The sequence below is a fragment of the Globicephala melas genome, chromosome 17 (genome assembly GCF_963455315.2).
Source record: "Globicephala melas chromosome 17, mGloMel1.2, whole genome shotgun sequence".
NCBI lineage: Eukaryota > Metazoa > Chordata > Mammalia > Artiodactyla > Delphinidae > Globicephala > Globicephala melas.
Window position 1 is genome coordinate 61,207,407 of NC_083330.1, and position 15,577 is coordinate 61,222,983.

At 42.9% G+C, this 15,577-nt stretch overlaps 1 protein-coding gene across 4 annotated transcripts in view; it reads left to right on the forward strand.

Annotated features, from left to right (window-relative positions):
- DEPTOR (DEP domain containing MTOR interacting protein) overlaps positions 1 to 15,577 on the forward strand; it is a 172,353-nt gene that overhangs the window by 19,491 nt on the left and 137,285 nt on the right. The gene's annotated exons all lie outside the window — the stretch shown is intronic.

Consider the following 15,577-nt stretch of genomic DNA (forward strand, 5'->3'; position numbering starts at 1 on the left):
AGGGACACTGAGGTTTTAGGAATTGAACTTATCTATGCTTTAGAGTTGACGTTGGGCATAAGAAGCAGAGTGTCCATGGACAAGGACACTTAGGCAGTTCTATCGTGAGCCAGTTAACATTTTTTGGTCTTTTTATATTTTTAGTCTGTCACTTCAGTGTGCTGTTAAAATTGCTAAATATTTAGGTACAAACGTAAAATCCCACTTTAGAGTCAGCTGATTATGCAATTGCGGGTAAGATGACACACAAACATATTAATATTTTTAGCTTTCACAGATACTATTAGAAAGATACGATAATTACAGCCTTGTGGATCCACAGAACCTATTAGTTGATGGCTCAGATACCTTCAGAAAAAATGGGTGGAGGCCATACTGTGAGCCTTTGGTCTGTAAAATCACAGAACACTTGCTGGGCGAGATGAATATATTCAAAAATTCCATTATAACAATTCTATAACAGTTTTTCTTTATCTTTGTTTTGTGATGAGTATTTGTGATACCAGTTACAAACACCAACTCACGTTTAAACAGCATCTTTTATTTTCGAAAGAGGTTTTATATGTATCATTCTATTGATTCTTAACCTTCTGTTGATCCTTAGCCTGTGAGCTAAGAGGAATCAGTGATTCTTTTTTTTATTTAATTGAAATGTAGTTGATTTACAATGTTGTGTTAGTTTCAGGTGTGTAGGAACAGTGGTTCAGATACACACACACACACACACACACACACACACGCACGCACGCACGCACGCACGCATATCTGTATTCCTTTTCAGATTCTTTTCCCTTACAGCTTGTTATAAACTATTGAGTATAGTTCCCTGTGCTATACAGCAGGCCCTTGTTGGTTATCCTGAGTGATTATTCTGATTCCAAATTTAGAGGGGAAGTGCTTTCCTGAAGTTCTGTCATACTTGGGTACATGGAATAAAAATTTGCTAAGTGACAAAAATAAATGCAGCTCAGAGAGATTAAGTGACTTGGCCAAGGACACACAGTTACTAAGTGATGGGGGCAGAACTCAGATTTAAGATTTTTGATTCCAAATCCCACATTCAGCTTTGTAGTGCTGATGCCCCAGCAAGGGCAACTGAAGTTGTGTTCCGTGGTAGGAGGTAAGATAAAGAAATATGTTTGAAATCTTAGAATGCATATCTCTTAAATTGAACAGGGATTATTTTACAGCTAATAGTAAGTTCTGTGGTTCTGATGTGTGTGAATGGAATTTAAAAAAATCAGTTGGAGAGGGAGTCTTGAGGGCCATGCTGCTTTGGAGTTCACACTGAATCATCACATTTCAGGGTTTTTAGACATGAAAGAAGCTTTACGTGTTGGAGACAAGGAAAGTGAAGTTTACAAAAATGCATGCTCCGTGAAGGTAGAGTCAATATATATCTTGTTTACTTGTTACTTACAGTTCCCGATGGATACTAGATATTCAATTAATGTTTGTTGACTGGGCAAGGTCCAGAAAACTAACGTAGTTGCTCTAAGTCACACCTTAGTGAAGGTCTTCCCAAAGGATCGATCATAACATGGTTGATTGACATACCATCTCCATGTCATCAGCATAATCAAGTGGTTGAACTTTAGGCTGTTGGGACCTTAGTGATAATCTATCGAATCCAGCCTTTTAAATGACTCTTGCTTGGCCATCTGACTTGGTACCAGAGTAAGGATGGAACTGACCATCTTGGTTCCTCTCTACCCCTACTTTCATCATGTCAGCTCTGAAGTATTTATGAGGAATCAAGATGATCTCCTTCTCTGGAGACCAACTGGCCCCAAGGCAGTTAGGTGGTTAGTGTATGTAGAGCTGAGGCAGAACATGAGCCTTGTGACGCAGTCCTGAGTTCCTTTCCTCTCAGTCGCACAGGCATCTCCGCCAGACTGTTCCGTCTGAACTCAGCATCTCTCTGCGTTTCTGATTTGTTCTTCCCAGCTTTAGCAGTACTTAGTCTCTGCCTTTAATTCAGGATTGAAACTGGCCAGCCCTCACTGGTAAATTTTAAATGCATCACTTTCTCATAGCCCATCTCTAAATTTTCTACTTCACTGGGGAGTCAGGGGTTGTAGTCTAATACCTTGAGTATGAACACACTTCCTCACCTCCACACAATTAAAAGGAAAAAAAAATGTTTTCTTGTGTTTCTTGTTCGTGTTTTTTTTTTTTTTGGCTGTGCAGCATGCGGGATCTCAGTTCCCCAATCAGGGATTGAACCCACGCCCCCTGCAGTGGAAGCACAGAGTCCTAACCACCAGACCGCCGGGGAAGTCCCAAAAAAGAAAAAAAAAAAAAAAGAATAAATTTCTCGTACGCACTGTGAGAGTCCCTTACGTGACAAGCACCAGGGCTAGCCTTTGAGAACAAAAGGTAAACCACAGGACCCCTGTCCTCAAGGAGCTCACAGACCAGAGATTCCAGCCAATTAATGCCAGAGAGAGAAATGTGGACAGTTACAATGCAGCATGATAATTTCTGTGGTAGAGGGATGTCCAAGGTACAACGGGAGCCGCGGATAGAATGGCTCGGCCTCTGAAGGCCTTCCCGGGCAGGTGACAGCTGAGCTGGGTTTTCAGGAGTTTACTCAGGAAGGAGAACAGTAAGAGGAGGAGGTGCTTTTTAGACAGTGAAAATAGCAAGAAGAAAGACTTGAATATGTGAAATGTCATAGCATGTTCAGGAAAGTCCACATAGTCCTGCAGTCCATTGGTTTTCAAATGTCTTGCTTGCCCATCCATGTCTGTGCAAACATTTTGAGCATAGATTCCCCCAGTATAAGCATATTACCTGTTATACACAGGTGCGCATTATGTGTATCCTAAGCACACCCACAAAATAGAAAGTTAAAAGATCCCTTTAGGGACTTCCCTGGAGGTCCAGTGGTTAGGACTCCGTGCTTCCACTGCCGAGGGCGTGAATTAAGATCCAGCATGCCACCTGGTGCGGCCAAAACAAACAAACAAAAATCCCTTGAAAGGCGAGATAAAAGAAATATAGACATTCTGATATTTTCTAGACACACCCCAAAGGATGGTCTTAGGTTCCTCCTTTGTAAGCCACTGTCTAGACCCTCAGCTCCATGAGGGAGGCCAGGTCTGTCAGATTCACTGCAGTTTCTCCCATGTCTAGCACTGTTTCTTGCATTACTAGGCATCCAGCAAGTATTTGTTGGATTGAGTTGATTTTTCAGTATTGCTGGAGGGTAAGCCTAAAGTGATGAGCTGATAGGACAAATGCTCCCCAGCTTTACTGAAGGAAGACCTTTGTGGATTTTCCCAAGACCCGAAGCAGAACACCAGAGCTTTGAGTTCAAGCTCTGACTCCCACTGTTTATCTTAGGGAGGGCAAGACCCTCACAGAATTTCTCTGTGTCTCCTGAGGGCATTTGCGCTGTTCAGCAGGGGGCAATAATGTTCCCGCATGTCACGTGGCGCTTATGGGAGTGACTAATAAAAGTGATATTGTGAAGCACTTGGCACTGATGAAAGACCTATCAAAATGGTAAATAGCCCTTGTATAAGCAGGCAGAGAAAATGAGGGCCATTCTTCCTCCCACCATGGCTCTTATGGATAATGATAGCAACATCAAAAGCATACTTTTCTGTTTGACTTGTGAGAATAAGGGTCTATGATGTTCTAGCCACAGAACTGTCTTTTTCACATGGCAACAAACAAAACAGAAGGTCTGTCACAGGCCTTGCAATTGTTAGATGAATATAAAGAAGACTTAAGGCAGTGTATGTGAACCTTTTAAAAAGCGCAATTAACATTTTGTTATAGATTAGTTAAGATTACAGGGTGGGGGAGGGATAAATTAGGAGTTTGGGATTAGCAGATACAAACTACTGTATATAAAATAGATGAACAACAAGGTCCTGCTGTATAGCACAGGCAACTATATTTAATATCTGTAATAAACCATAATGGAAAAGAATAGGTATATATATGTATAACTGAATCACTTCATTGTACACCAGAAACTAACACAACATTGTAAATCAACTATACTTCAATTAAAAAAAAAAAGATTATATACTTGTAGGTATATATAGAATATAGATTTCATCTGCATGTTTCAGAGAAACCTAGATATACCCTTTCTTATCTTTTCCTCCCAGAGAAATTTCTTATACACATGCCTGCTGATAATGTTTTATCTTTAGTTAATCAGCCTACAAATATTTATCAAGAGCCTGTGGGGCAGCTTTTGTTTGTACTGGAAAAGATATCCAGAAATAAACAGCATGGTTCCTGCCCCCAAGAAGATGACTTTTTAGGTAGAGAAATAGAATAGGAATCCATGAATAAATGGAGGGTAATTGAACAAAATATTGTGAAGAACCCTGGAGAATTAAAGCAACAGTTTTAAAAAGGAGAACTCCCTGTGACCTAGAAAAGAAGGAGATGGCTTCATGGGACGTGAGGAAAGATGAGTAGGTTTTATAGAAGTGGAAGGGAAGAAGACGGAATTCCTGGCACTGGGAATGCCATGGGCAAAGACACAGAAATGGGAGCTCTTCGTCCAAGGTGCCTAAGAATATTGCCTGGGTGGCTGGAATATGTGGGGAATCATTCCTAGCAATCAGATGTTGGGGAAGAGGAACTAGTTTGGCAGGGAATGATGATGAGAGAGAATGTGTGCGTTTATGGGTAGAGGTGTGGAGGGAGGGAGGAGAGAAAAGTGGGAGCATTGAAATGATTGCAGATTTGTGTCCACCATGTTTTGTGTATGTTGAGTTTGGCGGGGGTCTGGATTTGATTTTTTCACTACATGTTTTTAACCCAGGATGTTCACCTTTCTTTTCATTCTAAGGTCACCTCCTGACCTTCAGCTCATGTATTCAAGAAATGCAGAATACACATAATATTAAGTAAAACTTCAATGGATCTACTACAAGATAAGACTCAAATGTAGTAATATATTACAAAAACGAGCAGAATTTATTCTCAGCTGTGATAGCCACACTGCAAGCACATGTAAAGAAGTAATTGTACATCCAATGTGATGCCTGGACTTAGTCATTAGTGCAGATTCATTGTGGAAAGTTTCACTGGTTGAGTCTGGTTTGGGTAGGAGCTTCTCCTTTCTTTGTGTTAAATGTTCAGAGATTCAGAGAACTAGATAGTGTGGTCATTGCAGCAAATAAAAAAATAAAGAGAAACAGGAGAAAGACTAGAGGAAGAAAGATTCTTTTTTTGTGGAAAAGAGTTTATTGAATCAAATAGCAATCCAATCAAATCGCATATTTGTCCCTTCATTATGTATTCAGTGGGAAAGTTACAAGTCTGATAAATGGAGACTGATTTGCAGGACATTGTAAGGTTTCTCAAGGAAAAAACCAGATAGTTTAACTTATCAGACGCTCACAGGACAGATGTAATTATGATGTAAATCAGAGTCCCTGCGGAACAGACCCTACACTTAAACAGATGTGAGGGCCTCCTTTAAAAATCACCAATTCACAGAACACGAGTATCATTTGCTTCTTGGTACCTAGAGTGAGAGTTTATGTTGGCTTTGCTTCCTAGCACACGATAAGACAAGTACTGGGATGGAAAGATATTGGAAACAAATGCAGTAGCATGGTGACTTTAAATTAGGAAAGGCCTTTCCAAGACCCTCTAGAATCTTAGTGATTTCCAAACAGTCTACTTTTGGTAGCTTTGCTACTATGCCTCGGGTAGTCTAATTAATAGTGTGACTTTTTAGTTGTGGAAATGCCACTGCAGTTCAAATGACAGCTGTCAGGAGAATGTGGCTGAGAGCCGACTAGATCTTTAGGTATCTAGCTATCTTTAGAAGGTACTGTCTTTGGTTTAATGAGTGCTGTAGTTCATAAGTAGCCACAGGTGTTTGGAACCATGTTAATATGTGAGCTTACCCTAGGGTTTGGTAAGTTTTCAGATTCCTTATATAATCATCAATGGGGTTTAATAGCTGCCTATCCACCATAGCAAACTAGAGAGTTGTAGAGAAGATGGAGTGTTTGGGGTGCTTATAAAGTCACGGAGGACCCTTGAAAAGCATAAATATGCAAATACCACTGCAGATACAACCACTAACATAGCCAGCTACAGCCATGCAAAACTATCCTTATTAATGAATGAGATTGGATCTATCCTTACAAGCGTGGAGTCTTGGTAGATGAGCTATCTTAAGTTCTAGATTCAATATGTGGCTTCTCCACTTGTAAACTATTAGTGGCCAATTCCGACCACCAGAGTAAACCTTCTGCTCATCTGTAGATAGGGGTTAATCACCTCTCCCCTAACTACCTCACATGGCTGTTTGCAAAATCAAATGAGGTGAAGAGTATGGAAGTCATTTATAAGCCATAATGTGCTCATAAGCACATGGCTTTATTAGTATGTAGAACCCCATGGCGACTCAGACTCAGAGAAAACTGCATATGCTAGAATTACCACCCAGAGCTTTTCTCTCACAGGCAGCATAGTTCCTTCTTGGCTGTTGTTGATGGTTTTTGCTTCTGCTTTGGCCGCTCTTCTCTCTGATCCTCAAACAGTGTGAGTAACCTGGAACCCAGATAAGTGTGGGTCTAGGTACATAAGGTTATATGTACTAAAGCCTCATTAAATACAAAGAAACAGACACCAGGTGTATTCAGCGACCACAGCGGTACACAAGTAGCCTGAAAATTTAACTGTAAGTGTATCGAGTACCTGCAAGGGTCACTATGTTAAGAAAGGGAAAATGTAAACCTATTGAATAAGCCAATACCTAGATTTCCAGGAACTTTTCTCACTAGCTGTGTCTGACTGTTGAGTCTGTGAAGATTTTCCTGAAGGTGATATCAGGAATAGCATTTTATTATGTAGCCCTGATAAACCTCTTTTGCTTTCTTCATAGTCATAAGTGAAATACAGATTTTCAGGCTTTTTGAGTTTCTCCCACGGTTTCCTTTTACTTGCATTCTGTTAGTCATGAAAAAGAAAATCATAATAACAAGTGTATTAGGGGTCCCCACGGAGTGCAAAAGGTGACCTAAAGATTTGGATGGAGGTGTATTGAGTATTTGTAAGGGACAGTTAACCTCCCAAGATGCTTATTTTTGAGTGGTTGGATGTTTCTCAACAGCCCTGCATGACCTTTTTTTTGTCATGAAAGTCCAAGACCTTTTTTTGTCCCCTAGTATTTGTGTGTGTGTGTTTGCATCACGGCACCTGTGACTCTCAGTATTCCCTTTTTTTATGTCTGTGCTTTGTCACCTTTTCCCCACAGCAGAGCTGCCTCTGGCCCTTGGCGTCACAGAACTTGAGTGAACGCAGGACCTTCAGATTTGCCTCCTTGTCCTTGGGGCTGCCAGGCACTGTGGCCGTCTCCCCACTTTCCTCCTCTCTGGGGGTCTAGCTCCTCCGCCGGGCTGCCCGTGGACTCCTGGAGGGCCCCAGCCACTGGCCTGAGCTGTACCTGCCCAGACCCGCCTGGATCCTGACAGTAGACAGACCCTGAGCTAAAGCCAGACCCCTGCTGTATACTCATTCTGTGGAGAATGGCATGGGCTCTTCCTGAAGGAAGAATTACTTAACATTTCTTTTCCCGGGGGAACCAAACACCCACAGATGGTCCAAGTACTCCTTCATATTAATGGAAAGGCAATGGAGAAACACTTTGAAGTACTGCCCAGTAAGAGCAACCAGAGTAGGTCTACAGCCACCAAAGGGCCCAAGACTAGAGACTCAGTTTTATATTCTGTTCTGTGGTCAAATTTCTCTCTGTCCAGCTGAAAACAAAGATGAAAGCCCAGACTCTTATACTGAGTATCATTTACCATTAGCCTTGTCCTAGACACTTCAGGAAATACGAAAGAAGGAGATAGTTCTTTCCTCGTACAATTTGTACTGTAGTTGGAGAGAATTAATGCAAATAAGAGTAAAGTAATACAAAATAATACATGGGTAAACATGGGCATTTGTAGAAAATATATCATGGGGGTCAGGAAACCACATCATATCTGGTTGGTTGTGAGAAGACATTATGGAAGAAGGTTGAGTTAAGCTAGACTTTAACAGATGGATAGGAAAAGAGGGGGAGCATATACTGAAAAGGGAAGAGTGTAAGTCTAGGGACAGAGGCAGAAAAGAAGGTGATGCATTTGCTAAAACAGAGGAAATAGAGGAAAAGGAAAACAATGTTGGATAGATTCAGTTTTAACTGAATTTGGAGTATTATGGAGACTTTGGGGGGTGTGTGTGTGTCCTATACACAGAGGACACAGCATTTTCATTTTGAAGAAACAACACCTGTTTCAGTTATAGAGACTAGTTCACTCTGAGCAGTTGTTTAAGCTATGCCTGGTATGCAGTTGGAGCTCAATAAATGCATATTGGTTGAGAAATCTTTCACAAGCCCCTTAGCTGAAAGCAGCCTCCACTATAGCCACGGATGTCCCCGATAACACTTTTGAGGCCTCTTGAAATAATTTTAACCCCGAAGAGACCTTTTCTATTCCCTGTGATAGACCCGCACACCCACAGCCTGTAGCACTTGGGCAGCTTCAGCATCTGTCCTGTGAGCTGAAAATAGATGATGGTAACCCTAGACGGTGTTTGGACAGCATGCTTAGCACAGGATCTGCTCTGATATGTTCATCCTTGCTTGGAAGCCCGAAGGAAATGAAATTTGCTGTTTTGTGCTCCCTGGCCTGTGGTTTGTGGCTGATCTTTTCTGTACAAAATGTGCCCCAAATGGCCTGTTCTATTTTGATCTCATAAGTGAGGATTTACCCTGGAGGCTCTTCAGAATGTCCATAAAAAACAGAGAAGTTAGAGCTGAAAGAGAGTTTAGATAAATGTGGTTGGCTTCCTCATATTCCGGATTAGGAAATTGAGGTCCTAAGTCGTAAGGGTCCTCCTCCAGGTCACGTTTCCTAGACAGAGGCTGTGCGCTATTGTTCAGGTGGCCTGACTTCTCCCAGAGACAGCACAGCACCTGGCTTCTGTGGGTCCACCTGCGCTGGGACGAGGGTGAAGTCCGCTTTCTGAACCCAGCTTCTGCGTTGGGCATCCTTCCCCACCAGCGGGACCAGCTGTTTCCTCTTCTTCCCTCGAAATCGTGCACCTTCCTGTTTTAAAACTCCCTTCCAATCAAAATGGGAACAGAGTCAATACTGTCATTTATACTTGCTGCTTAGCTGATTACGTTTCATGTGAGTGAGCTTGTTTACTTGTTCCTCGGCCAAAGACCTGTCTTGAAAAAAAAAAAAGACTTTTGGGCTTCCCTGGTGGCGCAGTGGTTGAGAGTCCGCCTGCCGATGCAGGGAACACGGGTTCATGCCCTTGTCCGGAAAGATTCCCACATGCCGCGGAGCGGCTGGGCCCGTGAGCCATGGCTGCTGGGCCTGCGCGTCCGGAGCCTGTGCTCTGCGACGGGAGAGGCCACAGCAGTGAGAGGCCCGTGTACCACAAAAAAAAAAACTACAACTACTTGAAATGTCTATTACGATCCTTTCACATAAAAGTATACATATATAACCATACATATGGACATAATAGATTTTTGCAAGAATACATAATCAACTATTCATGCTGGGTTCCTTTGAAAAGTGGGGGGTCAAGGAAAATTTCAAACCTATCCCAAAGTAATAAATACAATAGTGCAGCAACCTCCCATGCACCCATCTCCTAGCTTCAACAAGTATCAGTTCATCACCAGTTACCCAGCTTTGGATTATACTTATTTGAAGTTTTTTAATCTACCAGGAGCATGCATTAGTTTGATAATTTGAAATTTTAATTATAAAATAAATCCAAACATGGAAAGGAAATGCAGTGTGTTAGGTTTCATTTGTTCCTGTCTTTTTTCTCATCCTTTTAGATTCGGGGCCTTTCAAGGGTAGGTGATTTAGAGTGATTTTCTGTACGTTCTCTGATCCCCAGGGACAGATATTGGCTGTTGCAGAACATCTGGAAGGGACAATAGCTTTGGTTTAAAGCACATCTATGTCAGTGCTGTTGCCCAAATCACAAGGCCCACACTGTCAGCCCCACTGTTCAGCATGCTGTGTTTTTTAATTAAACTGTTTACTTCAGCTGAGATTTATGACGCTGTTTTTAAATGAGAATGTGTGGTTTCTGTCCCCCTTTTGTTTCTTGAGTCCTGCAACCTGCTGCAGTTTTCTACCGGCTCTTTTTTTGAAGAACAATTTCTGCATTTCTTTTCCTATGGACAGTAATTTCTTAAGGATTATCAACACCCTGCACTCAGTAGTGTTTGTTCTCCTAGGGCTGGAAGAGGAAATTGTCGGATGCAATTTCAGCAGCTGGTTCGCTGGCCACGAATAGAATATTACAGAATCACCTTGACTCTAAAGCCTGTGAACCAGCTGTCTGAAATGAATGATGGGAAGGTGGTTTTTGTACTTAAATTCCTTAGCCAGTGGTGTCGAAAATGTAGCTAAAACAGAGATGATTATTTTTCCCAGGGGTTCAATGTGGATCGATTTGCACTATGTTATTCAGAAGAGTCTTCTGCCGTATGCACCTCAAGGCTGAGGACGTGGTATGTGCACTAACTGATTTTTCACATCAATGAGGATCTATCCCCTACTATGTGCTAGGCACTAGAATTGCAAAATCAGATAAGCACCTCTCCCTTAGCATCCTTCGCGTCGTCTAGTTGTAATACAGTGGGATGAATTCTTTACTAGTGTCTGTAAAATAGCCACTAGTATTTTAGAGAGCAGAGGAGTGAAGGTTGTTTTCTGCCTTTGGAAGGCTGAGAAAATGTTCACGAGCAGGTGCCTTTTAAGCTGAAGAACAAGTAGAATTTGTTTTTAATTATTGCAGGCAGGAGGAGGGAGCATTCTAAACAGAGGGGTCTCTGTCTTGAGCAGGGGCATGGAGGGTGATGGAGAAGAATCCAGGACATCCAGACTATAAGACAGGCACGCTTGTGATTGGAGGTGAGAGAGGGAGAGGAAGCTTGGGAGGCGGCCTGGGGTCAAGGTGAAGGCCTCCCTAGAGCCTGGGTAGGTGAAGTTATTTTGGATCCAGGTAGTCAAGGCTTTTACAGCCACATGAAAGGATTGGTCCTCTTCTGATGATTATTAGAGTGTATGTAGCTTGGAAGAAGAACTGGAAAACTCTGATGAACCAAGGCGCTCCAGGGTCAGGTGTCTCTTGCTGTCTCTCATTTGTGGCTTCAGGGCTCTTTCTCCTGCCCTCTGGCTTCCTGGAGCTGGCCTGCCTCACCCCCGCTCCTTCCTGGTTGCCCAGTTTCCTCAGTGTCTTGTAATACTGAGGTTTTTTAACCTGTGTTCTAAAAACTCCATGTGGATGGTCTGGGGGATGTGGAGGGTACACATGGGAGAACGAAATGGGAAAACCAGGAAACATCCTGGACCTGGGAGCCCTACCCACTTTTAGCCAGGGCACTCCACATTGCTCTGTTTTCTACATTGACTCCTAGGTAAGTTCCACTTGAAGAAAGTGTCCCAGCACAAATAGGGTTTGAAAACTTCAGCTCTAGTTTCAATCTTGGATGGAGCCATTCTGCTTGGCTTAGCTAATTACTGTCACTTGAATTGGGTAGAATCTTGTGGCCTTGGTGCCCTCATTGAACTGCTGGTGGGTGTGTGCAGGGGCCTCTGTAAGTCAAGGGCTCTTCCAGGCAGGCGCTGCCCTGTGCAAAGAAAACAGGCATGGGGTGTTTGAACCCTGCCTGGTGTGGGTAAGGTGTGGAAGGCTGTTTTGAATCGAAGGGGCTGTTGAGCATAGCAGACAAGGTGACTGACTGACGTGTCCAGGCAACACACCATGTTTAAAAGCATGGCTTTCAGCCCCGGTTCAGTATCTTACAGAGTCTTTCTAGAGAATGCTATTCCATGAGAGGCTCAACTACGCAAAATTTCTGTTTTTCCACAAGACTTTGAAATATTGCCTGTCCTTCTTGGTGATCTCCATGCATATTAGTGTACTAAGTGTTGTGGAAATTTGTAAGCAGTAACTTGAGTTCAAATAAACAGAAATGCTTTTATTTAAAAAAAAAAAAAACACGTATACATAGGAATTCCCTGGTGGTCCAGTGGTTAGGACTCCACGCTTTCACTGCTGAGTCCCTGGTCGGGAAACTAAGACCCCGCAAGCCACACAGCGCAGCCCAAACAAACCAACAGACCAACAGACCACATTTCCATCCACACAACAGGGATTAAAACTTTGGAAATTGATTGCCCTAGAAGTGAAAGCATATAACTAGTTATTTTACAAAAGATGAATTCCATGATATTAGATGTTTACTAAGTTGTGGGGTGGCAGCTCCCACTTTTTTAGTGAGAAGCCTCCCTGCCTTTTAGAAAGGGGTGTCATTTCTCTTAGTGCCCCTGTATATTTATTTGTTCACCAAATATTTATTAAGTACCCACAGTGCTAGGCAAAACACTTGGTTATTTAGAGTATGAAAATTCTTACCTCTTTATTGGGATAGCTTTTCTGGAATATATAATTTTTAATGCTCATTTTTAGAATTCTGTGTCTCTGACTATCAAAGAAAAACAGATGGTAGCACAGTTATTGAACATTTTTAACCGCTGGTAACATGTCTAAAAAGATCAAGTTCTATGCTGTCTCCCAGATTCAAAGTTCTTTCCCCTCCATCATATTTCTGCTCAGTTTTCTAAACATGGAAATATACCAGGTCCTTGTGGGGCTGCAGGGGTAGTGACCAGTGCTGCTTCTTACTGTGCAGGGTGGGAATCAGAGGGAATCAAGTATGCTTAAGAGTTAGCACCAAGCTCAAGGTTGACAGGATAGTAACTGAAAGGTTCTATTCTGTAGTAATTAAAGTTAAACATTACCTAATACATTTTTTTTTTAAGTTGGAAAATTTACAGGAGCTGAAACTTGTCTCTCGGCTCATAACATATTCCTCCTCCACCAAATTATACGGTAGCTTATTCCACATTTCAATTTCTAAATAAATTGGTCTTCATTATTCTTAGATTCCTGACAGACATCCCGTCTAAAAATTAATGTTTTACATTCTGCCACTTTGAGCATGTTAAACAAATTACTCGGTGTCTTTGTCACTGAATTAATTAGAGGGATTCATGTGATGACTTTAGCACACCGATGTGAATGTGTTTTTTTTCTTTTTTATTAGGGCTCATTTTTATTAATAATTACAACTCTACTTTGGTATCATCTGTGGCTGTAATATTACCAGCCTCGGGGAATTGTCATGGGGATTAATGCCAATAAAGCAGTCGAGGGCTTCCCTGGTGGCGCAGTGGTTGAGAGTCCGCCTGCCGATGCAAGGGACACGGGTTCGTGCCCCGGTCCGGGAAGATCCCACATTGCGCGGAGCGGCTGGACCCGTGAGCCATGGCCGCTGAGCCTGTGCGTCCGGAGCCTGTGCTCCACGGCAGGAGAGGCCACAGCAGTGAGAGGCCCGCATACCGCAAAAAAAATAAAAAAATAAATAAATAAAGCAGTCAAAACTGTTCCTGGCACATAACAAGGGCTCAAATGCTATCTTTATTCTTATTAATGAGCTTTGTGACAGTGTGACGAGGTAAGCAGGGTAGCTGCCGTTATCCTCATTTTACTGATGCAGATGCTAATGCTCAGAGGTTTGGTCATCTGGAATTACTGGCAGTGCCAAGATGAGAGCCAGGCCCTGTGTTCCTGACTGTTCTCATAAGTGACCTTTTAGGGTTTAGTATTTCAACGTGTGAATCTGTGCAAACATTCAGGCTATAGCAGTTATGTCAGCTCATGTGAAAATGCTTAGTACAATACTGAGCATACAGCAACAGCTCCATTAAAATGGTTCTTTTCTTTCTATGCAGTTTATATCTGTAAGGACTCTTATCTCTCTTGTCCTCTCCCTTCCCCCAACTGGGCCCTTCATCCCCAGACCACTCAGGAGCCTCTTTGGCAATTGGTGGTTGTCTTAGCTCAGGCTCCCATAACCGAGTATCACTGACTGAGTGGCTTAAACAACAGAAATTTACTTTGTCACAGTTCTGGAGGCTAAAAATCTGAGATCAAGGTGTTGGCAGGAGGTTTTCCTGAGGCCTCTCTCCTTGCTTTGTAGCCGGCTCTTTCCTCCTGTCTTCACATGATCTTCCCTCCGCATGTCTGTGTCCTAATCTCCACTTCTTTTTTTTTAAGATGTTCATTGTTTTTATCTTTTTTAAAAGAATTTATTTATTTTATTTATTTTATTTTTGGCTGCGTTGGGTCTTCATTGCTGCACACAGGCTTTCTCTAGTTGTGGCGAGCGGGCTTCTCATTGTGGTGGCTTCTCTTGTTGCGGAGCACGGGCTCTAGGTGCACAGGCTTCAGTAGTTGTGGTGTGCGGGCTCAGTAGCTGTGGTGCACGGGCTTAGTTGCTCCGCGGCATGTGGGATCTTCCCGGACCAGGGCTTGAACCCATGTCCCCTGTATTGGCAGGCGGATTCTCAACCACTGCGCCACCAGGGAAGCCCAATCTCCCTTTCTTATAAGGACACTACTCCTATTGGATGAGGGCCTACCCTAATGACCTCATTTTAATGTAATTACCTTTTAAAAGACCCTATCTCCAATACAGTCACATTCTGAAGTACCAGGGATTAGGGCCTCGACATATTAATTTCAGAGGAACCCACTTCAGCCTATAACAGTGGTCTAGAAGGGAAGAGCATCTAGGCCTCAGAGTTCCAGCCCAGTATGCTCCCAACTCATAATCACAACCCTTGGGCTATCAAAACCCATTAAATTCCATTCAGTGCACTCTGTTCAAAAAACAGGCAGGGGGCTTCCCTGGTGGCACAGTGGTTGAGAGTCCGCCTCCCGATGCAGGGGACGCGGGTTCGTGCCCCGGTCCGGGAAGATCCCACATGCCGCGGAGCGGCTGGGCCCGTGAGCCATGGCCCCTGGGCCTGCGCATCCGGAGCCTGTGCTCCGCAACTGGGAGAGGCCACAACAGTGAGAGGTCTGCGTACTACAAACAAAACAAAACAAAGCAAAACAAAAACAGGCAGGAATAGGACCTAGTTCCTTCCTTAGGAAATGGAAGAAAGGTGGATGGGACCTGTTATGTGTCAGGTACTGTACTGTGTTGCTGGTACTTAACAGACATTATGCCCCAAATCTCAACATCGCCAAGGACAGAGTAGGCATAGCTGCCTCCATTTTACAGAGGAAAAAAGAGGCATTAAGTCACTTGCCCAGGTCACATGGTTACTGTGTGATTTACTCAGTCAATCCCATTTCTCAACAACACTGAGATGACGAGGTAAGAAGCATAGGAGTCACGTGGGTTGAATAGGAAGAAAACTTACTTCCCGTTTCACCCAACTCAATCCTTCCCTTGAGAATGAAAAAGTAAACATAGGGCTGATAAAAGAAAGGAAGACAAATGGAAGAAACTTTTTTTTTTAAGGCAGATTTAAGACTCTTTTGGAAAAAAGTCACTGGGTTCTGAAGAGAGCCAGGGAAGATTCTGTGTCACTTACTTTTCTCCAGGATAATCCGGCAGCCTGTAAATAAGTTGTATTTGTCCAACAGCTTTTATCCATCTTTCCTGGATTCTTCAGTTATCCCTACCTAGCGAGAGGCAACA